The 24,183-nt window shown below is 40.1% G+C and overlaps 1 protein-coding gene and 1 non-coding gene across 10 annotated transcripts in view; one reads left to right on the top strand and one right to left on the bottom strand.

Annotated features, from left to right (window-relative positions):
* MCTP1 (multiple C2 and transmembrane domain containing 1) overlaps positions 1–24,183 on the top strand; it is a 1,073,276-nt gene that overhangs the window by 499,271 nt on the left and 549,822 nt on the right. The window lies entirely within an intron of this gene.
* On the bottom strand, positions 4,483–4,554 carry TRNAS-GGA (transfer RNA serine (anticodon GGA)). Its single transcript has one exon. It is a non-coding gene; the product is annotated as a tRNA-Ser (tRNA).

Raw genomic sequence — 24,183 nt, 5'->3', positions numbered from 1 at the left:
AACTGACTAAATTGTCATTCTTGACTTCTCCACTGAAATCTCAAAGGGTTCCCTAAATATCTCTTCTTTTGCTTTGTCCAGAGATAAGAATGCAGTCCAAAAATTTCATCTTCTACCTAAGCTTTCCTTTGAAACTAATTGGGGGTCAGGGGTGGGGGGGGCGGGTTGCTGAGTAGGAAGGAAGTTGTAAAGAATCCTTTTAAAATTCCTATTTAAGTTGTAATGGACATTCATTGTCCTCTACCAAAGGAAGACAGAATGCCAGTCCTGTGTTCTGGAAATCGGGCTTTACTTACTCTGACTGGCTGCCAAAAAGAAAAAGTCAAGTGAGGAAAAGAGGTTGCACAACATTTCCTTCTTAAAACATAAGGGTTTCTACTTTTTAGAAAATGTAATTTGAAATTGCCAACAGATCACATCTGGTATTTTACTAATTTGTTCAAGGTCATTTCTCATAGGATTTCAAAGATCACTTATATCTCTAAAACTTGTGTTGTAAGAACTCTGAGTAACTCGGTCAGAACTCTTTTCCAAGATCCTTGGAGCTAATATTTCTCTGTTGTAGTGAGGTAGCCTTACATAAAATATATATTCAGCATGTTATACACATGCGTGCTGTTTCTCAGTTCTGGTATCTTAGCTGAGTCTTCTGATCAGCAATGATTTAGAAATGGGAACAGCATCTGTATTCTCTGTGATTCCACACTTGAATATGTTGGAGACATACAAGGCAATAAGATAAACGAATATACAGCTGTTGCAGTCTGATAATGTAAGATTTTATTGATTATCCAACAAGAGTAACTACGCTGGGTATTAGATTTGCTTGTCACAACCTTCAGTGCCTGGGGTAGTTGAACAAGTTCTTTTCTTCCACTGAGTTGACCTCAAAGTCACATAGTTTCTGAATCAAGGTCCTCAGATTTCATACTTTGGCAATTTCTTTCCTTTCTAATGGGGTATATTAGAGAAAATGTGTCACCTTTTGCACCATGTAATACCAAATCAGATCAGAATTCATGCACAATTATGCCAGTGGAAATCTAATAGTACAGGCTGGCTTATCTCTAGATAACACATGGAAAAATAAACTTCCACAACTGACAGATTTACTTGATTTTTTTTTCAGATAATTTATTTGTAAGTAATCGAGCTAAAGACTGTAACTGGATTATTTTTCATACTATTAAAAAAAAAAAAAAGACCCTCTATGGTAAAATGGTTCCTAAGTATTTAAGTTCTGTCAATCTGCCTTTTTCTCCCCTCTTTCTCTTTGAAAAAGTTCCTGTATAATGAATGCAAGGAAAGAACCAAAAAAAAAAAAAAAAGACATTTTGCATAAGCTATATTTATTAAGAGAACTAACAACTTTAGGCAAACAAAATGTACATAAAACACTTATGTGAAAATTACATTCGTTGCTGGTTAATGGCATTTAAGTAACACAGGTTATGTGGTAGTCTACCTGGGAATGATATCAGGCTGCCTAAAAAGCATTCATCTGTATTTCTCTTTTATAATCAGGAAAAGTCAAAGCCCATTACTAATCTGAAGTCTTCTTGAAACCAATTAAAATAATTTAAGATAAGTTGTACTGCGAATGTGCTTTTTAAGTGTTTTAGACTTAGGATGTCTTAGGGATGTTGTAACCCCTTTTAACGTTGCTATTTATATATAACTACCATGTGTATAGTATTACACCTTTAATGCACTGTATTAGCTGTCACTTGAAATTAAGTGCAGGCGTGTTCTTTTTTGGCCTTCAGTTTCTCCTACATTAAACGTTTAAATAATGATACCAGTAGTAAAAGGGTAGGTAGCATTCCCAGCGGAAACTCGCTTCTGCATCTGGTTGGGTTGTGTTCGGGTTTCTATGTGAAAGATATCGTAATATCTGAATCTCTTAGTGTTTACACACCTGGTATCCAGAACTCTACCTGATGTCTTTTCTCGGGGAATTAATGGAATCAAAGCTTAGGGTAGGCATGTTTGATAGATATGCCTTGTCTGGAGAGATATGGTGATAATTCCATCAAAATTTGTCCCTAGCTGGTCATATATCTATGCATTTTTATATCTTTGTAGTTTTCTTCACCAACTCTGCTTGCATCAGTGCCTTCATTAGAAGGTCAGGTTTTGAGGATTTAGTAATTCACCTTGAAATGTACTATAAGTTGTATCAGGCATGAGTTTTCTCCACTCAGCATGAATTTCATAGCATTATAAAAGGCAAACCCAGAGCTAAAATATTTTCTTGATATCTGTTTCTCATTTAGATGGGGAAAAGTAAATAGATGCTTATTGATTTCAGGTGTTTTTTTCTGTTTCTGTAAGTCATGTTTGCTTTTTATGGTATAAAGACATTATACAGACCTTTCTCCATGAAGATAAAATTGTGCATTTTCCAAACATACAAAACAATTAGTTTTAATAAAAGAAACTATCCAGATGGGAGCCACTTGAAGAGGTTATAGTTTATACTAAAACAACTGATACAAAAATCAAAATTCCTTATATTTACTCATAAATAATCCCCTTCCCACAGCCTCATGCACAGTGATCCAACTTTCTGTGTGAGTCTTCTCCCCATAACAACAGGAAAAAGAGGAAGATGTTAGAAAGAGATCAGCTTTTATCTTACAAGGTTTGACCAACTTTGTCACCTGTGAGTCCATTCATATCTGTTTGCACACTCATAGCATAGAAATGAAGGTGAAATCTTTCTGATAAAGAAAAAGCAATCCAGATGTACTTTTCACATTTAATATGAATGATTCATTCAGTTCATTCATTCACATATTCATGTATGAGTGCACTTCATTATTTGCAAATCTTTGACAAAGGTTCACTCTGTGCACATTTTAAGAAAAAAATCCACCCCTTCATTCACCTTTCATCTCAGGCCTCCATTTACTCCCCTCTTTAGTTCAGTGTTCTTTCTTTCCTTTGTGGCTTCCATCTGTAACACTTGACTAAACTAGTTCCCTGAAGACATTGATAACCTCATTTGGGCTTCCGCTTTTTGAGTGCATTTATCCCAGTGCCCTTTCAACCACCATTTAGTATCCCCCTTCTATTTCCCCATGCACGTGTGGTTTTTTGTTCACTCAAACTCTTCAATTTGTGTCTTCTATCTCCAGTTTGGGATACTCCTGATTTTGTTCTTCCTTAGAGAACTGATCTATGCCCACAGTGTTAACTATCACCCCAGGGAAGATAGGAGAAGGAAATGGCAACCCACTCCCATATGCGTGCCGGGAAAATCCCATGGACGGAGGAGCCTCACAGGCTGCAGGCCACGGGGTCACAAGGAGTCAGACACGACTTACTGACTAAACAACAGAGAAGATAATGACAAAATTTTTACTTCCATTCATTTACTCATTTGTCCATGTAACAAGTATTATGTTCTTGGAGTGTTCAAAGCATCATGCTAGGTGCTCTGAGGGATGCAAAGAGAAATGAGACCTAACTCCCTCAAGGAGCTAAAATCTCTGGTTTTGCCTTTTGTCCCAAGTCTGCTGCCTCTTTCTAAGACATTGAAAGTTGTTCCATTTTGACCCCAAACTCAGTGTATGTCAATCTGAACTTGTATTCTTCCTCTAAAAATAGCTTCCTTTTGTAGTCTGTGGATTTCTACCCGAAGCGTAATTATTTTGCCCTTGAAGACCCAAAACTCGAGTTATCTTTGGTGGCTCTCTGTGTCTAATCTGTAATAAAAGTTCTGTAGATTCTGTGGTTGTACTACTCTTGATTTTGTACTTTCTGCCTAGATTCTCTTGACATGCTCTGCCTTGCTATCTACATGAAACGCCCTTCCTGCTTGTTCAGGACCTGCCCGTCATTTAAGTCCCAGCTGGAATCTACTCTTCCCACCCTAGCCAGTTGACTCATGAGCCAATATTGAGCTCCACTTTGGAAAATATACTGATGCACTTTGCACTTGTTCTCCTCATCTGACACTCATCTTTTTCCCTCTTCCATTTTGTGTGCATGTGTGGAAACAATGAGTGTTAGGAGGGGAGCCGGAGGATCCTTGTCATGGAATCCAGGAGTTGTGAGAAACATGCTACTTGAATTAAATACAGCAAATGCTCATGGAAGGCGAGAACTGAGAAAAAAGAGTCATGCACATTGGTGATTATGTTAGTCATGACCTTGGTGCTCATAGTCTCCCTAGAGTGGTGGGAGCAGAAAGTTGAGGGCCTATTGGCAGCAGCTTGTATGAACTGCCCTTCAGAATAGTTTGACTCTGAAAGGATAACAGGAGGAAGGACAGGAACTTAACAAAGTTGGTGAGAACTTGGGGTTTGCTTAAGTAGTGGAGAAAGAAAGAAAGAAAGAAAGTGAAGTCGCTCAGTTGTGTCCGACTCTTTGTGACCCCATGGACTGTAGCCCACCAGGCTCTTCCATCCATGGGATTCTCCAGGCAAGAGTACTGGAGCCAACTCCAATGGTTGCCATTGCCTTCTCCAGGGGATCTTCCCGACCCAGGGATCGAACCCGGGTCTCCTGCATTCCAGGCAGATGCTCTAACCTCTGAGCCACCAGGGAAACCCTCCATATTTTAGAAGGAAACACTGGAAAAGCTGGAATTCTAGAGATAGAAGAGAAAAGGGTCAAGAGGTGATGGATATGGGTGCAGGGAAGAAGGGATGAAGTTCCACAGGGGAGCTCCTGAGTGAAAGGGTGAGGACTGGGGAAGCACATGTGATCTCAGTTCTCTCAAGAAAGTGGGAGAAATAGTCAGCTGTTACAAGTTGAGAGTTGGGATGGAAGGTTCTGGAAAAAGGAAGAAGACTGAAAGAACACTTAGGAGGAATGTGATGGCCGGTCAACACAAAGTGAAGAGACCGTCCAGAAACTGTGAAGGCTCAACCAGGGCTACGTGCAGAACAGGCGAGTCTACAGCAGCCAAAGCAAAAGAGTTTGTAGCTCAACAGCCCAGAATGATCTGTACAGAAACAGGATAATACAGAAAGGGCACAAGGACAAGTGCACTGAAGTCCATCTAGGTTGCAGGGAGAGGAGACAAGTGAAGCTAAAACTGAGTGAATGAGCTAGAAGGGTGAAGTCTGTTAATGAGTAGACTAGAGAAGGCATCCCTCACAAACGAAGGTATAAATTATAGATAAATTTTTCAAGATAAATGTTTCTACTCTAGATCCTGAAAAATTCTCTCCCTCCCCACTCTCTCCTTCCCTCCTTCCTGCCCTTCCTCTCTCCCTGCCTCCCTTTCTTTCTCTCCTTTCTCCCTTTCTCTGTTTCTGTCTCTGTTTATAATAGAAGACTCTTCCTAGATAATAAAAGAGGATATATATTTAAAGTTAAATGTACTTTGTCACTCCTGAAAGCATCAATCAGTTGAGTAAGGACAGGCGAATTTTGTTCTCCATCTTCTTTAACTCTTCACCTGTGGCTTCAGATGAAGTCTGTTTTAAAAGAAAAAGAAGAAGAAAAAGATGTCAGAGAGACTTGTAAATTATAGAATGACATCCACCAGGCAGTTCTTCTGTCACTCTGACTAATATTGCTTAGCATTCTGAGTTTTAAAAATAACACAGTATTGAGATTTAAAAGTCTGTGGATGCAGAATACATTTTTAAAAATAAGACTTTTTTACTATGCATAGCCAATTATAGTCCACTGAGAAAATGATCTATTTTTCCAATACATTTTTATTATGTACTTAACTGACAGACCTTCCCAGCTTCTTCATGGACGTTCCACGCTGTCAGCCACTGTACATAATATACTTCTTAGAAATCTACTTAAATTTGTATTTACCTGTGAGGCTAGATTGGCTCCAGAGGACACAGTCCTTTTTTCCTTGAGTAAATTATACATATTTTAGAAAACTATCTAAAAACATATTTACCTCATGTGGAATTCTGGTCTCAAGGGTAATTAAGACCAGTTTTTGAAAATCATAGCCAATACACTTTAACTCTCTCAGGTAGATAAGATGTATTTTATAATCATCTAAGAAAGAGTTCTCTTTTCCTTCCCTCCCCTTTTCCTTCTCCTGTAACTATCACCATACCTCTTTAATACAAATATTTAGTGATTATTTCAGTGTTTCCTCAGACACTGCCCTTGTCTTGGGGTCAGCGCACCAATTAATGCTTTCCTTCCATTCCCAGTACAGACGACTATACACAGAAGAGGCAGAGTTACCCTTCATGTACTTTCTAGAAGAAAAGTTATTTTACGAAGATTCAGATTCTTCTGCATATATGTTTTCTTTGGTCTTCACATTTTAAGAAGGAAGTTTCAATAGTAGGGAGTTTACTCACAGAGCCCAGAGTAGAGTTTTTAGGGCACTATTACAATATTTGCAGTGATTGCTAAGCTTTGAGTAGAGTTTTGTTCATGAAGAGATGCATAGTTGAATGAATACAGTATTTTGAGTTTATGTTTTAGATGAAAGTAAGATCTGGAAGTAAATATGCAATTTTTACTTTCATTGTATTTATTTGCAGATTCGTTGTAACTATTTGCAAAAGGCAGCTGTAGGCCATGATCATTATTAAAGCCAGAGAAATAAATGAAATTTCCTAGGAAAACGTACTTTCTCATTTCACTATTTTGCACTTCTAAAGCATCCTTTATACACTGATTGCTTTGTCTACATTGTTTAATGAAAATGCACAGCCCCCTCTTCCTTTATCTTACAAGTATATTGCAGTAGTTCCTCTAGGAAGAAACCAGTAGAAAAGTCACATGACAGTAATTGTTAGGTGGTTTGTAGAGACTATATGAGAATAGAACTAAAAACCCGGGGAAAGGTGTTTCCTAAAAGTGTCAGATGGCTATTGGTATAGAGTAATGCCTGGTTTGTTTCTTCTCTTCTCTGCTTTTGAGAACCAATCCTTTTCATGTCATGAGACTGCTGGAGTTGCTGGGGATGCATGTCACTACTGCGTGCATCCTTCCACTGGCAGGTCACGGTTTCTGCTGGTCTCTTTCCAGCCGGGGTATCGGGATCTAAGAGTTCATCCTGCTTTGCCTAAACCAGTGTGAGCCTCTGAACCGGACTCTCTGGCTTTAGGGCCCAATTAAAATATTTGCAGAGACTGCTAAGCTTTAAGGCTTGGATGAGGGCTTCTGTTGGGTTAGTGGCCTAAATCTCAATCAATTTTTTTCTGCCTAGATTAGTCTTACAACTCGGGTAAGCGTGAGTCCTGGTTTGCCTAGCAGAGTCCCAGTTTACACCTGTTATCCTGCTGTAATTATTGATAGTCCCCAGTTTCACTTTCAGAAGTGTCTTGGTTTGAATGATAGGATATGATTTCTCACTTACATGAGTTCTTTGGATTGAGCTTTGTTTTCTCAGGTATGTTTGTGTTTGTGATGTTTATGTTTACGCAAGGTTACACTTTCTTTTTTCTACTCAGGTAAATGCGAGAAGATTAAAAAAAAAAAGACTCTAGTCTTTCTTGAAGTAATCTAGGAACCATGTTAAAATCAATTGCTTTGCCCCACTTCAAGAGGTTTTAATTAAGAAAGGATATGGTGGGACACGGGAATTTTTTTACTGAGGTGATTCTTTGGCATCCTAGAGTTTGTGAACTTTCATTTCAACACAGGCAAACCCAGCCTAGTTATCTGACCCCTGAACTCTGAACTCAGCTCCATGCAAAGGGTCGTAATGACTCCAAGATCCTCCGGTGAACATTCAGTCAAGCTGATGGGCTGCGGTCTGGCTGGGTGACACTGACGAGCTTGAACAACTAAAATTTCCCAGGCTAGCTCCCAGAGCTTACCCTCACTACCCTGTCAAGACCAGAACTCAGGTTGTCATTTGGGGATGAAATTCAGTCAGAAGAATTCTTCCCCAGTTCTCTGGCCAAACACACAGACACTGCTTCAGCCGGGTGAATGAATCAACATGCCTGAGGAAGCTATTTTGAATATTTTGTGTGGTGTGTGCAGACTGAAGAGCAGTGTATTTCTAGAAGGTTGGTCCTAGAGCAAAAGACAAATCATTGAGTGATTCAGCCCCAACTCGCAGGTTCCTTCAGGAGGCTGTGTGTGGCGCGTGCTCAAGGACACACGCCAGTCAATGGCGGCTGGCTCGACTGATACGCTCAAAGTTGTTCTTTCCTTTTGCAGCCATCAGGGCTCTGCACCCTTGGTGCATTCCTTCTGGGCACTCCACATTTCACCAGGCAGGAGAAGCTGGCACCTGAACAAAAGGAAGCCAGGATGCCCCCTGGCCTCCCAGAGATGAGGGCCATGGGCCTCTCACACATGTTAACGAAGAGTTGACTACATTCTCCAGGGTGCTTTTATTAGTCTTTCAAGGGCACCTGCATTGGACGGTCTTAAACATTTTTTTTCCCTCACTCTCATCTTCACCCCCTCCTTCCACACCAGAAGGAAATTAAGCTGTGATTTGGTATGCTAAATTACCTGAACTAAAAACTATAATTTGCAATATTATTAAGTCATCACTGTCATGGATTTCAATTTCTTTCTGTTTAAACCCCTAACTCAACAACCCCTAACCCCTAGCTCTTTTCGATGATTACCGAAAAGGAGAAAAGGGAGAGAAAAAAGCCACTGCTTGGTCTACTGACTGATCGTGTCTGTCAGGAAAGTTAAAATAGTAGTGTGCTTCCAAGTGACTGCTTCGGAACCACCACAAAAACTGGCCGATTTTTAGTTTAAAAACTCCTCAGTGCTTTTATGGTGTGCTCACTGAGGTCCAAGGGCATATGGGAATATATGAGGCTTCTGTGGTGCTACTGACCACTTGGGTCAATTGTAGGAATTGGAAATTTCACATTTCTGCTTCCAGAGACATCTTGACCAGGTTTCAATCCTGGGGCATGAGGACTTTTTCTTTCTGTTCTGCTGTCTTTAGTCCTTTTGGAAGGGCCTGGATGTTTCCTGTTAGCTGGCAGCCTTGATGACCTTCACTATAGTCAGAAGTCCAGTCTCCTTCTTCTGCTGTATTCACTGTGTCACGGCTTCAGATTAGGCATCATAATTTTCTGTAAGAGTAGGTCAGTCAGGATAGGATAGGTTTTGCTGCAATAATGACTCCAAGTCTTGCTGGATAATTTCTTGCTTATAATGCTTTCTTTCTTTCATATCAAATGCATCCGAAGAGCTCTGCTCCATATTTCCACTGTTGTCCTCACCGTGGGTAGCCACTGTTTGGAATATTGCCAGTTACCAAGTCTGAAGGATAAAGATGGCAAAGCATGCCCTGGGTCTTCAAGCTTCCTCATAGAGGCAACAGAGATCACTTCTGCATATCTTTCACTGGACAAAGCAAGTCACTTCCAGATGCTGGAGAAGGGCAGTCCTAAAAGAAAAAGAGCCAAAATATTTATGCATAGCCTTAATGATTGCGACAAAGTTCTAGGAGGTTCATGAGTCTAAAATAATGAAGGGAGGGAATGACCATAAAAATCAAGTTTTTTTCTATTCCCAAAATATGTACCTTGAGCCATTAAGAACGTATTGCTTCCCCCTGCACTTCAGTAACATTCCAAAAGCAAGGTGCAGACTTTGTTAACTGTTGGGAAATAGTAATGTCAACATCTGATCACGGGTTCCTGTTGGTATCTCCCTTTGTGACTGCACAGAGCACATTTGTGAACAATAGCACAAGATGGGTTGTGCTCTATGATATGTAAGCAGCGATCTGGGAACAGTGGGACTGAAACATACTCTCTCATTCAGCAAGTCTCTCTGTCTCACTCAGCAAGTTCTCTACTGAAGGATATAGATTTTACAAGCTGATTATACACATTGAGAGTAAATGTTCATTCAGGTTCTGGGTAGAGTCAGACCTCTTCAGTTTAGATCCCATCTTCCTCATTTACACCACCGTGACTAAATTGTTTAACTTCTCTGTAGCCTCAGTTTCCTCTTCTGTATAATGGATATAATAATGGTGTTTACTGTGGAGCATTGATAAGATATATTTATAGTTCTTGGTCCCAGGATTCATGGCAGAAGATCACTTACCATTTTCTTATTTATTTTGACGCAATAGTTATAGATTCTGAAATTTGAGGAAACGAACTCTTTTTCCACCGCTTTGATAATGTGTTTAAAATGTTTTCCATTCTTCAAAAGCTGGCTTCAGGGCACAAGGCTGCATATATCTTAAGTTCTAGGTGGTGCCAACTAGTAAGACACTACTGCAGGTATCTTCTGCTCAGTCATCCCCAGCAAATACTTCTATGTATTTCAAAGAAAATTTTTTCCTTTAGTCTCATTAACAGATTGGGCAGGCAAAAGTTATATAGGCTGGTGAGGATTCTGAACTTCTTCCACGGTTGGTCTAAATATTTAAATATGGTGTGCATAACCTAATAAGGCATGGATGCTCAGAATCAAAATACAACCCCAAGTCGTGGCATAACTCAAGGACAAGAGTGCTCTGGAGCCACAATTAGAGGAGAGGCATGAAAGAGCTGTGTTTCTTGACCTTCTAGAGTCAGCTGCTCTTCCAGCCTCTGGTTGTGTTGAGTGTTCCTAAAGAGGCTGGCCAGTATTCCAGTGGTTAGTCTACTGGGAACAGTCAAGGTAAGAGCATCTTGTCTTTACTCAGAAGAGTAAAGTGTATTAGATACAGTTTACTTCTCTCATTTTCTGATTAGTTTGTGGGCCCAGCAGTGAGCTTAAAATATCATGTTACCATCCTTCTGGCTCCAGGAAATTCTCCTTGAAAGATTCTCCTATTTGTACCATCAAGGTGTCCTAAGACAATGATAAACTTCACTGCAAATAGTGCTCATGAAGTAGACGTGCAAGGGGATGTTAAATGTATTTTCCATGACATTCCCAGGCTATTAACAGAAGGAACAAAGGTCACAGAATAACAGCTTTCCATACCGAAATTTTATTTCCTGTCAAAGATTTGAATCAACAATGCAGAACTAAATATTTTAGAGCCAGCATGGGGCTAAGGAGGTCAAGCCATCATGGATTCTGTCTTGTAGCCACAAAAGGTATTCTGACCCCTTCTAACCATGTCAGAATGTCCCCTGGTAAAATAGGTGGCCAGGTTTCAATCTTGGCAAGAAGCTATGTGTATTCAGAACCATGCCAGAAAATCTTGTCAAGGGGCTACTGTCCTGACAATGTTTCTCTAGTTCCAAAACCACAAAATCCTGCTTTTTAATAAGCACTAAAAGTCTTAACTATACAGGTGTGGTGTATGGTGTCGAAAATGCTTTTCTCTGCATGATAAGCAAGTAACTAAATTTAAAAGTCCATTTACCTTTGGAAGATCCAGAAGATGGAATAAAATCCACCTTGGGTCTAATAATCTAGGTCAAAATTATCTAATTTGTCGATAGTCTCAGATCCGCCTTAGTTTGTAAAGCTCAGTTTATCATGGAATAATGATCCCAATTCAGTTAGTATTAAAGTCCACTGAAGAACTCATCAGAAGATCTGGATTCTAGGTCCACCTCTGGTGCAGTCTGAAACAATGGCTTTACCTCTCCTGGACTAATATATAAATGGGTTATTCGGACTATAGCAGAAGTTAGCCAACAAAAGTTGAAGGGCCAAACCCAACCCATTGTCTTTTTTTTTTTTTTAATAAATAAAGTTTTATTGGAACATAGCTACATCCATTTGTTTACTTATTGTCAACAACTGCTTTCATATGACAGTGGGAGAGTTGCAGCAGAAACTGGGTGGCCTCTAAAATAAAAAATATTTTACTCTTTAGCTTTTTACAAAAAAAAAAAAATTATTGACTCCTGGATTAGGAACTATTTATTTCCTCTGTTTCCTCATCAGCAAAATGGGCATAAAAATAGTACTTCATAAGATTGTTAAGGATCAAATGATAGTTCTTAATACAGTTCCTATTAAGGAAATGTTAGCTACTGAAATTGTTAATTGTATGGTCAGTCTAATCACTGTCAGAATTCTAGCAATCAGTTTCTCCCTACAGAAGGAATCATTGCTATTGCAGTGCTCTGCTGAGTAAGATATTGCATAGAAGGAAAGGTGGTCAGTTATTCAAGTGATTCTTGGAAAACTGGAGTAACAGAACCCAACACAGGCAGAGGATATTCTGTAGACAGACTGTATTTCTAACCTAAAGAATACTGGAAACTCACGTTATCTAAACAGCAACTCGATACTTGAGCCAACCTTCCTAGGCTAAGTCTGATTCAGACAAGCCAAGAGAGGATTTGAATGTATTCAAGGTCAAGGGGAACAGAATGCCTAAGAGCTATGGAGAGGCAGTGAGTAGAAAAATTTGGCTGGAGCGAAATATTCTGATACAAGAGTTATGAGGGACAGAGCTAGGAGGATTGGTTAGGGCCAGGTTATATAGCATGTTAAGCCCTGGAGTGAGGAGTGTGGAAAGTTTTTCTGTGCCTTGTGATCCACTGAAGATTTCTGAACCTGAGAGAATGAGTTTTTCTAGAATAATTTGTCTATCTTTATGGTACAGAATGCATTAGAGGATAAAGAAACAGAAAATTAAGTTCATTTTATAGAGATGAATTTCAGTTTTGTCTGCATTGTTGTTACAATTATAAGAATGTTTTATATTTGTTGTTTATATTTGTTCTTATATCTCTTTCTGGAACTTCACTTAAGCCTGCTTTACTTAGTGTGTTTAAAATGGAATAGTAGCTAATGCACAAATGTGAAATGAGTTCGCTTTTTTCTTTTTATAGCTACTTAAAAAGCATGGTTTTGTATGCACTCCAAAAGAACATTTATAATATTTTCCATTAATTTAACAACACTTATTGAGGGCTTACCATGAAAAGGATATAGGAAAATGAGTTGAATATGGGTTCTGCCTTCAATCTGGGAAGGGGGGAAGTAAGTGATGTAAATTAATACAAGGCCTCACCCACTGACCACCTTCCTGTTGAGGAGCAATTCACCCATAAGGGAGCTAACCTTTTTCCCACATAGGTCTGTTATAACGTACTAGACGAGGGCTCCACGACTCCACTCCCTCCTGGACCTTGCTATACCCAGGCTGCAGCAGAAAGAAACGCACAAGGATGAGACGCCGTGGAGAGCACTTTTATTCTACGTGGCTGGGAATGTATCATAGGAATTGCTCTGGAGTCTTTTCTTATTTTCCATCATCTTATAGCCAACTGGTTATCTAACAGGAAATGCTTTGTGTTCAGTCTCTGTCCTTGATACTGTGTTTTGGGAAATGAGCTGAATATAGGTTTAGTCTTGGTATCAAATCTCTGGATGTAATCCAATTAAAAATTACCTTTTGGTCAGAAACCCTAACTGCTTCAGAAATGATTGCTTGGCCAAGATGCTCCAGTAATGGATGGAGCTGTTAACAGACCAGTGCACCATTTACCGAAACTACCAGGATGGAGTCAACTCACCATTCTTGCCAACAAACTGGTGTCTCCTCTTAGCATCTTTGTTTCTGCTAATGCCATCCCGCCTGCTGCTTCCATTGCTTCTCTCTCCTTACCGTCTCTTGATTTAGCTCCTCAGTCACCTCACAAGCAATGCCTTAAATCAGGCCCTCATTTTCTATCATTGGAACTAGCAGTGGCCCAACAGCTAGTCCTCTGAACCCCAGACTTCTGTAATGTAACCCACGTCTGCTTCCCTGGGGGCTTGGCTGGTAAAGAATCCATCTGCAATGTGGAAGACCTGAGTTCGATCCCTGGGTTAGGAAGATCCCCTGAGAAGGGATTGGATACACACTCCAGTTTTCTGGCCTGGAGAATTCCATGGACTGTATAGTCCATGGGGTCGCAAAGAGTCCGACACAACTGAGCAACTCGCAGTTCACTTGTGTCTGCTTCCTGTTGCCTCTAGCATTTAGGGTCATGGAACAGTGACTTTGTTTGTTTTGAATGAATGAATGGCTTCGTTCATTACTGCATCCTCAGAACGGAATAGAGTGCCTGGCATGTAGCAAGTTCAAAGTAAATTCTAATTGGATGGACACATCGTATAGGACCACTCTCATTTGATTTGGATCCCTTGCTCAAAACCTTATTGTCTCCTCATTTCCCCTGATGTAAAGTCTAGCCCTCCCTAGGGTGACATTCAAAGAGTTCCAGAGCCTGGGTCACGATCTACCATTCTGGAGTCCATTCTCTCTTCCCTCTGGCATGTACTCTGCTCCACCTAAACAGACAGCATTACCTTTTTGCCTCCTTCCAGCATGCAAACCTTTGCTCTCTCTTCCTAGAATGGCTAGAGGGCCCTCCAGGCCATCTCTGCTGGTCCAAATTCTAAAGCCTATGTATTTCTTAGGAAACAGCTCTCACTTTGCTTCCTTGAATACAAATGCTGAAGCCCCTACCCTCTCTGATCTCATCATACACCATAATTGTTCCCGGCGTGGCTGGGAGGCACAGAGGCTACAAATTGGCTGCCAAAGGGTTGAATTTGGCTGTGGAAAGCATTTTAAAAGCAATCTTCAGAAATCTGGAGATCTCATAGGAACAATGTGAATCTGAGCTCTTCTTGAAAAATAGAAAGTTCTGGCAATACTGAGTTAGGGTCCCATGTGGCCATGATCCCGGGGACCTGGGCACTGCTCTGTATAAGGCCTGTATTCTCACCCCACCTGCTCTGTGAGGCATTTGAGTTTGTGTCCCTGAGAGCAACTCGTTGGCACCTGTCATAAAGCATTTTTCAAATTCTCCCTTATCTCATTTCATCTTCCTGAGGCTGCAAGCTCTGTCCTTTATTTCTCTCTCTCTTCCTAGCATGAAATCAGTATGTGGCATATCATAGGCCCTCAATTATCTTTTTATTGAATTGAATATAAGTAAGTTTGCAAGTTTCCTAATAAGCCCAATACTTAATATTTCCCCAACTAGAGATTTGGAGTTAATTTGAATATAGTCAATTCTATTTGTTAAAAAAAAAATTGAAGTGACAAAGCAGATTTTTTAAAAAAGCATTGGATTACACTGATGTTTTCATTAGATTTTCATTAGGTGTTTGTTGCTGATTGTTCTCAATCAGTAGATGATAAATCATTTTGCTTTCTCTATGAGGTCTTCTCTGCTTCTTTTACTTGGCCATCTCCCCACCTCTCTACTCCTCCAATGTAGAATTGACCAGATAGGATCCAGAGAATTTGTTTACTAGCCTCTTCTCTTACGAGCAAGGACTAGGTATTATTCATCTTTGTATAGCTCACACTCAGCAGAAAGTCTAGTGGATAATACGTGTTCAATACAGTTTCAGAATTATTTGCCTGAAGCACATACATAGTAGCTACAAAGATGATCTAAATTGAAGCTTTAGTCTGACATGAAGGGACACAGACACTACTTCCTCAAGGTTAATCAATGGTATTGATAGGTTAATACAGCATTTTTCTTGATATTTCCTTGCAGTTAAAAATTTAACATTAAAATTCTTCAAAGGGGATATCTTGTTGTTGCGTTTGGGGCAGAACCAAGAAGCTTCAGAAGTTCCTTCTTTCTTCTTTAGAAGTGATTTTAAGAGGCAGTAATTGAGATCATTAGTCTGTGTGTCTCTGCCTCTGGGGGCCACCAGGAGACCCGGTGTGGGGCTTGCGTATTTGATTTGTAAGCAGCCACAGTTCAGGACTCAACTCTGACTGCATTGACCAAAATAAACCAGGGCGCTCCACTTTCTTAGTATCACCAAACCCAGGAAATTAAAAACCGGTTCAGTTCACTTTAGTCGCTCAGTCGTGTCCGACTCTTTGCGACCCCATGAATCACAGCACGCCAGGCCTCCCTGTCCAATCACCAACTCCTGGAGTTCACCCAAACCCACATCCATCGAGTCAGTGATGCCATCCAGCCATCTCATCCTCTTTCGTCCCCTTCTCCTCCTGCCCCCAATCCCTCCCAGCATCAGGGTCTTTTCCAATGAGTCAGCTCTTCTCATCAGGTAGCCAAAGTATTGGAGTTTCAGCTTTAGCATCAGTCCTTCCAATGAACACCCAAGACTGATCTCCTTTAGGATGGACTGGTTGGATCTCCTTGCAGTCCAAGGGACTCTCAAGAGTCTTCTCCAACACCACAGTTCAAAAGCATCAATTCTTTGGCGCTCAACTTTCTTTATAGTCCAACTCTCACAGAAATACAGTCTTTTCTTTCTTTCTTTCTTTCTTTCTTTTTTTTTTTACCAAAAGCATATACAAATATTTGAATGTTTAAAACCAGTGTGTCTCTTTATGTTTTCTCTCATACTTTTGTTTAGGAAGCAAAGTACAATTAGAAATGCATAAACCAGGGTTTCACCTTATATTTCTATGGTGAAGGATCTTTTAAGATTTTGATTTACAAGAATCACTCCTGGGAGTACATAATGGAAGCCAAGTATTTTCTGTGAATACCTGAAATCATAAGTTTTGGCAACAGAGTTGTATAAGACTAATTAATTTGCTTCTCAGAGTTCTGCCACTCTATGCGTAGGCTGAAGATGGGTAATTAACGGGTTATACTTCAGGGGGAAAGAGATGGTACCAAGGTGGCTGAACAGGAGCCCTTGATCACTGAAGCTCTGGGCAACTTCCCACCAGCTTCTAGTAACCTCAGTTCTCCTTGATGTAGATCTTGGCTTTAATCCTTCACATTGTCTTATCCTCAAACAGTAACTTGTGTGTTTCTGCATCCTGCGTCCCCACCTTCTCTAGGAAGTCTTCTTAGATTCATCCAACCTTCTTCATAATCACTCCCCCCAGGATGGGTACACTGAGGATTCTCTAGTATTTGGAAGCATTTTCTTATAGTGACTCTTTAGCTCCTCAAGGGTACAAAAGTCCACTGTATCTTCAAATGCCTGATTCAGGACGCCCTGCACACAGTGGGTGCTCAGGAAATAAGGACTGACTGACAAGATAACAAAGGCTGGGCCTCTCACGGAAGCCTGTGTATTTTACATAAGAATGGCTAAGGCATCAGGAGTAATGTCTCCATTTGTATTAAAATTATGAAATCCTACAGACAGATTTTCTGCCACTAAAAACTGCAGCAGATTTAATCCCAAGGGGCAGCTAGTTTACTGGGAAAACCTGACTCAGCCGGTTTAAGTTATTTCTTTTGAGTCACTTAACTAATGAATTTTCTCATTCAGTGTCTTAAACTCGACTTTAATACAGCATGCACTCCAAACATTTGCATTTAATTGCAGCAGTAGTCTGTTTTCCTGTTGCCATCTGAAACATATTCATTATCAGTGTCAGGCTTTCACTGAGAGAGTTTGGTTATTTATATCTAAAAAATCAAATTCAAAAAGATAACTGAAGGCGTGTAAGTCGATTTTTCTACTTTTTTATTGTCAGAATATGCAGGCTGTAGATACACAAATTCAAATCCTTGACAAATCGTATTTGCAATGACTGTTTGTCTAGAGATAAATGGATATGAGTAGAGAAAGTTATTTTAGGAATGATAAGTCAACATGAATTTTATTTTTGCAATGTATATATATATATATATTCAATATGTGTATGATTCAAGAAAATATTGTGTCTGGCAAGTAATGGCTGTAGCACTTCATGTAATGAAGAGATTTGAGCCTTATAAAAATGTATTTAAAACTGTCTTAAACCTTATTCCAAATTAAAGAGCATTAAGATCTTGTTATATGCTTATAACCACAGGGTTAAAATGGAGGTTTGCATGGGCTGGATATCTACTCCCTGGATTATCCATTTTATTAAGACCAACTCATCTCCCTATTTGAATGTGGTACCCTTGAAGGCACAGGTGGCAAAGTTCAATACCTTTTGTTATTCCAGGATATATTTAAATTAATTTAAGGACAAAGTGTTCCTGTAGAGCCATCAGTTGTTGTTGCAGTAGTTTTAATCAGAACCAGAAGCCTGCTCACTTGCTTCAGGTGATATCAGGGGAATAAATGTTGATTTCCTGAATCCTCTTTCCTGTTGATCAACCACATTCTTGTCTAACAGGTTTGTGAAACAGTAAGTTTCTTTCCTTAAAGCAGAAGGTTGCTGCTAAAGATTGATGTATTTTAAGGATGGATAGTGACCTTTGAAAGGTTTTCATAAATCATTTACAGCTGACCTACTAATACAAAGTGAAATGAATAGATGAGACAGATCCTTGCCAATATTAACCCTAACTTCCACCTTAAATGCCCAGGTTATCCAAGAAGAACTCTTCCCTTGGCTTGAATTACCAGGAAGCATTATGCCAGTTGTCTTCCCGAGTGAATATGCAAATGTATTGACAGGAAGGCTCCTGATGCTGCTGAAAAGATCATCTATGTTTTTAACTAGAGAAAGATGATGGGGGTGGTCAGAAGCCACACCTTGGAGTCACCTGTAGGCTCAAAGATCCGACTAATGAAATACTATTAAGGATTGGAGCAAAGAGCCCTCCAGTATTTATTGAGTCTCAGTTTTTCACTTGGCTGGGTCCAGTGGAGAGGGAATATTTAAAAATGCACACGAAGAATTGCTGCCAGTAGGGTGTTGCCCTCATTAGCAGAGAAACCATCTATGAGTCTACAGACACAATGATGAAAGGGCAGAAAAAAACAAGTCAAGGGTGAATCTCGGGCTGCAGACCATCATTATTCTTAAGATTCATCACAGAAAGAGAGAAATGAACTGCAGTTGTCAGGGAAGTCTTCTTACAAGCAGTGGGCTTTGAACTGTGTCTTAGGGAGTGGGTAGCTGTTCCCCAGGTGGAGTTGGGGCGAGGGGAGTTCCAGTGGCGAGTTCAGTCTGGGGACAGACTGGGAAGGGTGACACACGCCCAGAGTGATCACAGCTGAACCTCCTGCTAGAGTTCAGCTTGCCGAGCAAATTCGGAAAAAAGCACTTCCTAACAGCCCCAAGTGCTTCGATGGGATGTGTTGCAAAAAAAAAAAAAAAATTATTTTCTGTTTCCTAAGTGGAGGAATGATCTAAATGGCAGTGTTTGAGAGGCACTGGACGGTCCAGTCAGGGTTGTCTAGTACCCCAATGCCAGGAGAGGTAAGGGCAATTGAGTGTGGACATTGCAGTAGAGATTTGAGGAGGGATAAAAAGAGAGGTTATTCTGTTGAATTGCTAGGGGCTAAAACAAGAGAAATTATCAGAAAATGGAAGTTATCTCTTAACACCTCTGATGTGTTCCATGAGTTAAATCAGAACACACCAAGTGTAACGTACCTGCTGTTTCCTGGAAGTGCCGCTAGGTGGGGAACGTGCCTTATTTGTGGCTTTAGCCCTTTGCTTCTCTTCTGGTGAAAGGGGTTTAGCTTGTTTTGAAAATTCCAGCTCTTATTAAGTTAGATTTTCTTTTTGTGAAATATGACTTAATAACTTTTGGAGCTAGTTATTAATAGGTACAGGAAACTGAAATATTACTCAGTGGTAATTATTTCAAACACATCAGAACCTGTGTTGCAAAAATTAGAGCTATCTGAGTAAAACTCCTATAGGATTCCCTATTTTATTTTAATTTTTCCTATTTAGTACCCACTCCGGAAGCTTCCTTATTTAGTCTTCAAGTAGTGACAAGTATCTTTGGTAATAAATGACATCAAACTGTTTGGGTGCTTAGAGATGGGAAATCGTGCTACATTCTAATATTGGAGCTGACTGATCCGGGTGAGAGCCTGTTTCTTCTACTTGGCTGTTTGCATTGATGTGTTAGGTAATGCTCGTATCTGCCAGTGCTTCTGTGAGCACCAGGAAGCTCCCTGAATGCGCTGTCTTAACTCCACTGTCTTCCTCACGGTGTCGTCCCTGACTGTAAGCACCAGGAAGGTAAGACCCACGTTTGTTGGGCTTCGCATTCTATTCTAGTGCCTGGTATGGTGCCGAACATAGCAGACCCTCAGTGAGTTAATGAATTTTTTCTGTTAGTCAAAAAAATAATATAGTGTCTTTCCCACCTGATCTCAGCAAATCAAGTACAACCGTATAGTGTATTTTTGGCAATCAGAGCTTACCTCTCTTACCGTACGAAAATGATTCAGAAGTTCATGCAGAATTTTCATATGTATGTGTGTGTGTGTGTGTGTGTGTGTATATAAGAGGCCTGGCACTTTGGTATTAATCTTTCTAGATTAACTCAGCAAGATTATGATTTGGGTTAGGCTAAATTCTCAGAGTTAGCCTATATTTATATTGCTTATATTTAATCTATATAAGGAGAGGGTGATGGCACTCCACTCTAGTACTCTTGCCTGGAAAATCCCATGGATGGAGGAGCCTGGTGGGCTGCAGTTCATGGGATCACTAAGAGTCAGACACGACTGAGCGACTTCACTTTCACTTTTCACTTTCATGCACTGGAGAAGGAAATGGCAACGCACTCCAGTGTTCTTGCCTGGAGAATCCCAGGGACGGGGAGCCTGGTGGGCTGCCGTCTATGGGGTCGCACAGAGTCGGACACGACTGAAGTGACTTAGCAGCAGCAGCAATCTATATAAACATGGGAACACATCTTACAATGGGATAGAATATTTGGATTTGGGACAGTGCTTCCCTAGCAATATTGTTAAGTGTAGTGGGAGTCGTTGTGTTAAGTAATTTGTATTTGTCATTAAAATTTTCAGTAATCAAGTATTATAAATAATATTGTGTAGATTAAAAAAAGCTGAAGCCTAGGTGGGATAAGTCAGGTGCTCAAGGACAAATAGTCACCCAACGATGGTCCAAACCCAGGGCTGTCTGGGTGAATAGTCTGTCGTTTCTCCTGATGCTGTGTTTCCCGTCTGTACTACCATGCTGAATTTTTCTGCTTGAAAACCTATCCAAAGTAGTAAAAGAGAGACATTTATCTGAACATACTTCCGATATTAGATACCTTGGACATAATAGTAGTGACCGTCGTTCAGTCGTGTCCGACTCTTTGAGACCCCAGGCTCCTCTGTCCACGGGATTCTCCAGGCAAGAATACTGGAGTGGGTTGCCGTGCCCTCCTCCAAAGGATCTTCCCAACCCAGGGATCGAACTCAGGTCTCCTGTATTGCAGGCAGATTCCTTAACATCTGTGCTACAGGGAAGCCCTGCTGTTAGATACCTTGGACATAATGTATAAATAATATTAAAAGCTCTTTCAGAATAGCCATTTTGGTGAAAATTGCCATTTAACAAGAAAAATTCTAATTCATCTACTAGGGGTTTAGAAATTATTCATGACCCTTCTATATTGTAAAATAGTCTACGGATTTGGCCATTTCTATAGCCAGAGAAAAACCATCCTCTTGTCTAGCATGTATTACGTACGCAATCATCTTACAAATCGCAATGATCATCATTTAATACAAACTGAAGTTTGAGTATCATGTTTAATACAAAACATAGACAAATACTTGATAAAAAGTGTACGAACTGACCCCCTGGAGCCGCCACAGCAAGCAGTCTGGGCCTCCAAATACTCTTAAAAACACAAGGGAGAACAAAGGCACGAGTCTGGTGCAGCCTGGCAAGGACCCGGCCACCTGCGTGTCTTCCTGGTGGGAGTGGGAACAGTACAGTCTCTTTTGGAAGGCAGTTTGGCAGTAGGTATCAACATTACAAAAACACACATCCTGTGGCCAAAACAATTGTGCTTGCAGAAGTTTATCCTACGGATATATGCATATATGTGTGAAATTATCATATACACAAGGTATTCTTTGGGACTTCCCTGTGGGCTCAGCGGTAAAGAATCCGCCTGCCACGCAGGAGACACGGGTGCAAGCCTTGGTTCAGGATGATCCCCTGGAGAAGGAGATGATAACCTTCTCCAGTATTCTTGCCTGGGAAATGCTGTGGACAGAGGAGCCCGGCAGGCCGCAGTTCATGGGGTCACAAAAGGGTTGGACATGACTCAGCGAGTCAACAGCAGCATTCTTTGCTTCTACTTTTTTGTAATACCAAAATATTGGTAAAGAACCTAAATATCCATTAAGGGAAAGCTGATTTTTAAAAATTGTAGTGCATCAATATAATGGACTATTATGCAGCTGTAAGAATGGGGATTTTTTTTTTAGCACTGATACAGAAGAAACATATATCTATATAATTAGACATAGGTATAATCTATAGTTAAGTAAGAAACAAGGGCATGGCAAAGTTTAAAATATGGCACTATTTGTGTCTTAAAAAAAGAAAGGAAAGAACTCACACACACATACACTCTTGACTATATATATTTGCTTGACTTTGCATAGAATAATATATGGGAAAGTATATAAGAAACTGGTAACATTAGTTTTTTATAGAAAAGGAAGCAAATTGACTAGGAGCCAGGGAGCAAAAGAGAGGCTTTTCCATGCATTTAAACATATAGTATCTATTTTTTTTAATTCATTTTTTAGTTTAAAAACTTTTAGATACATGTATATCCTTCATTCCTGCATTTCAAGTTCTAGGACATTAGCTTAAGGAAATCATAAAAGATGTACCAAACACTTATGTACAAAGATGTTTTTTATATCATTATTTATAAAATATATAGAGATTAATCAATGAAATGTTCAGCATTTAGACATTAAAAGCATGAAATATGTGCATAAGTGTTCACATGATACATCTTTGTAAAATGCAGCAAATTTGTTTGTTAAATATCAGGGCTTTGGATCAACTCTGCTTTGTTCATTGAATCCTTAGCATCTGACACAAATGTTTGACACGTAGTAAACACATGATTAATAATCATGGAAAAATTAATAAACAGAAAAGAGACTAAAAGAATATTTTCTAAAATGTTAATGTTTACCATAGGTGTTTGCTTTCTTCTGTACTTATTTTCCAAATTTTACATAATGAACATGTAACTGTTTTTACGATTGGGAAGAGGGACATTAAGTGTTGTAAGACTGCATCCTAAAAAATAATTCATGTTTTTCATGCCATGCCTATCTATAGAATGAATAGCTATTTTAATGAGCACTAGTGAGTGAGTGCCTTTGACCAGCAGTGCTTACAGAAATTCTGGAAAGGATGGTGGTGGCATGTAGGTGGCAGCTGGTACATTTAGTGAGTATCGGAGGTACATGCGGGGATAATTTGAATGCTAATTACAATATCACTCTGCACTTAGGAGGGACCGCAGAACAAGGATTAGAGTTATGTGATGAAACAGAGTTATGTTTACACTGAGATCTTTTCTGTAACATTAAACCTGATTTTTGTGTTTTCCTTGTTTTTGACTACAGACAGCTCTAGGTTCCAGTCCCCATGCAGTACCTCGCATATTCTGTGATCTTTCTAAGATTATATTTCTCCATCTGCAAAATGAGGCTAATAGTATGGTCTTTGCAGGGTTGTTTGCAGAGTGTATTTCTAATGCAAGTGGAGAGTTTAGCCCAGGACCTGGCATGTAGAAGGCCCTCAGGGTCGCTTCCCTCCCTTTCTGCTTCTCCCACATCCATCACTGTACTGGGTGTGAATGAAGGACTAAAAGTTGGCTTTTGTTCTTGTTTAGTCACCAAGTCGTGTCCGACTTTTTTATGACCCCATGGATCACATGTAGGTGCCTTTGTCTATGGGGTTTTCCAGGCAAGAATACTGGAGTGGGTTGCCATTTCCTTCTCTAGGAGATCTTCCCAACCCAGGGATTGAGCTTAGTGACTAATTTTTTAAGCAAACATTTTACTTAATCATACTAATGATCCTTTAAGATACAGATCATCCCATTTTATTAATATGGGGAGGGAGTGCCTTGTGAGGAGCGGTGACCATCCTAAGACCATAGTGGCTAACACCTACCACATGTGGAAACCAAACACACAGACCCTCTCTGTGGCCTCCAGAATTTTGTTCTAAGGGAAGAAGATGGAAATCCTCTATCGATTGTATTGCTGTGCCTGAGGACCCTGGAGAATTTATTACATTAAAATGGGTTCTGGATGTTTGCCTAAAGCCACCCACCTTTTGATGTCCACCCTCTAGCCCTGAGAAATTCCTTATCATTCTTGTAATCCCTGCAAATAAGATAAAGCAGGACTTTTAATGAAACATTATCTGTCCCTCCTTGCTGTCTGATTTCAACTGTTTAAAAAAAATTTTTTTTAATACTAATTTCACAGAATGGTTTTCCAATCTGTTTCCAATTGGTTTTTACTTAGTTTTGGCTGTGCTGGATCGTCGTTGCTGTGTGGACTTTTCTCCGGTTGCAGGGAGTGGGGGCAACTCTCTGGTTGCGGTGCACAGGCTCTCACTGCAGGGGCCTCTCTTGCTGTGGATGCGGGCTCTAGGGTGTGTGGGCTTCAGCAGCTGTATCACATGGGCTCAGTAGCTGTGGCTCC

The sequence above is a fragment of the Bos javanicus genome, chromosome 7, assembly GCF_032452875.1.
Source record: "Bos javanicus breed banteng chromosome 7, ARS-OSU_banteng_1.0, whole genome shotgun sequence".
NCBI lineage: Eukaryota > Metazoa > Chordata > Mammalia > Artiodactyla > Bovidae > Bos > Bos javanicus.
This window is presented reverse-complemented; position numbering and strand designations above follow the sequence as displayed.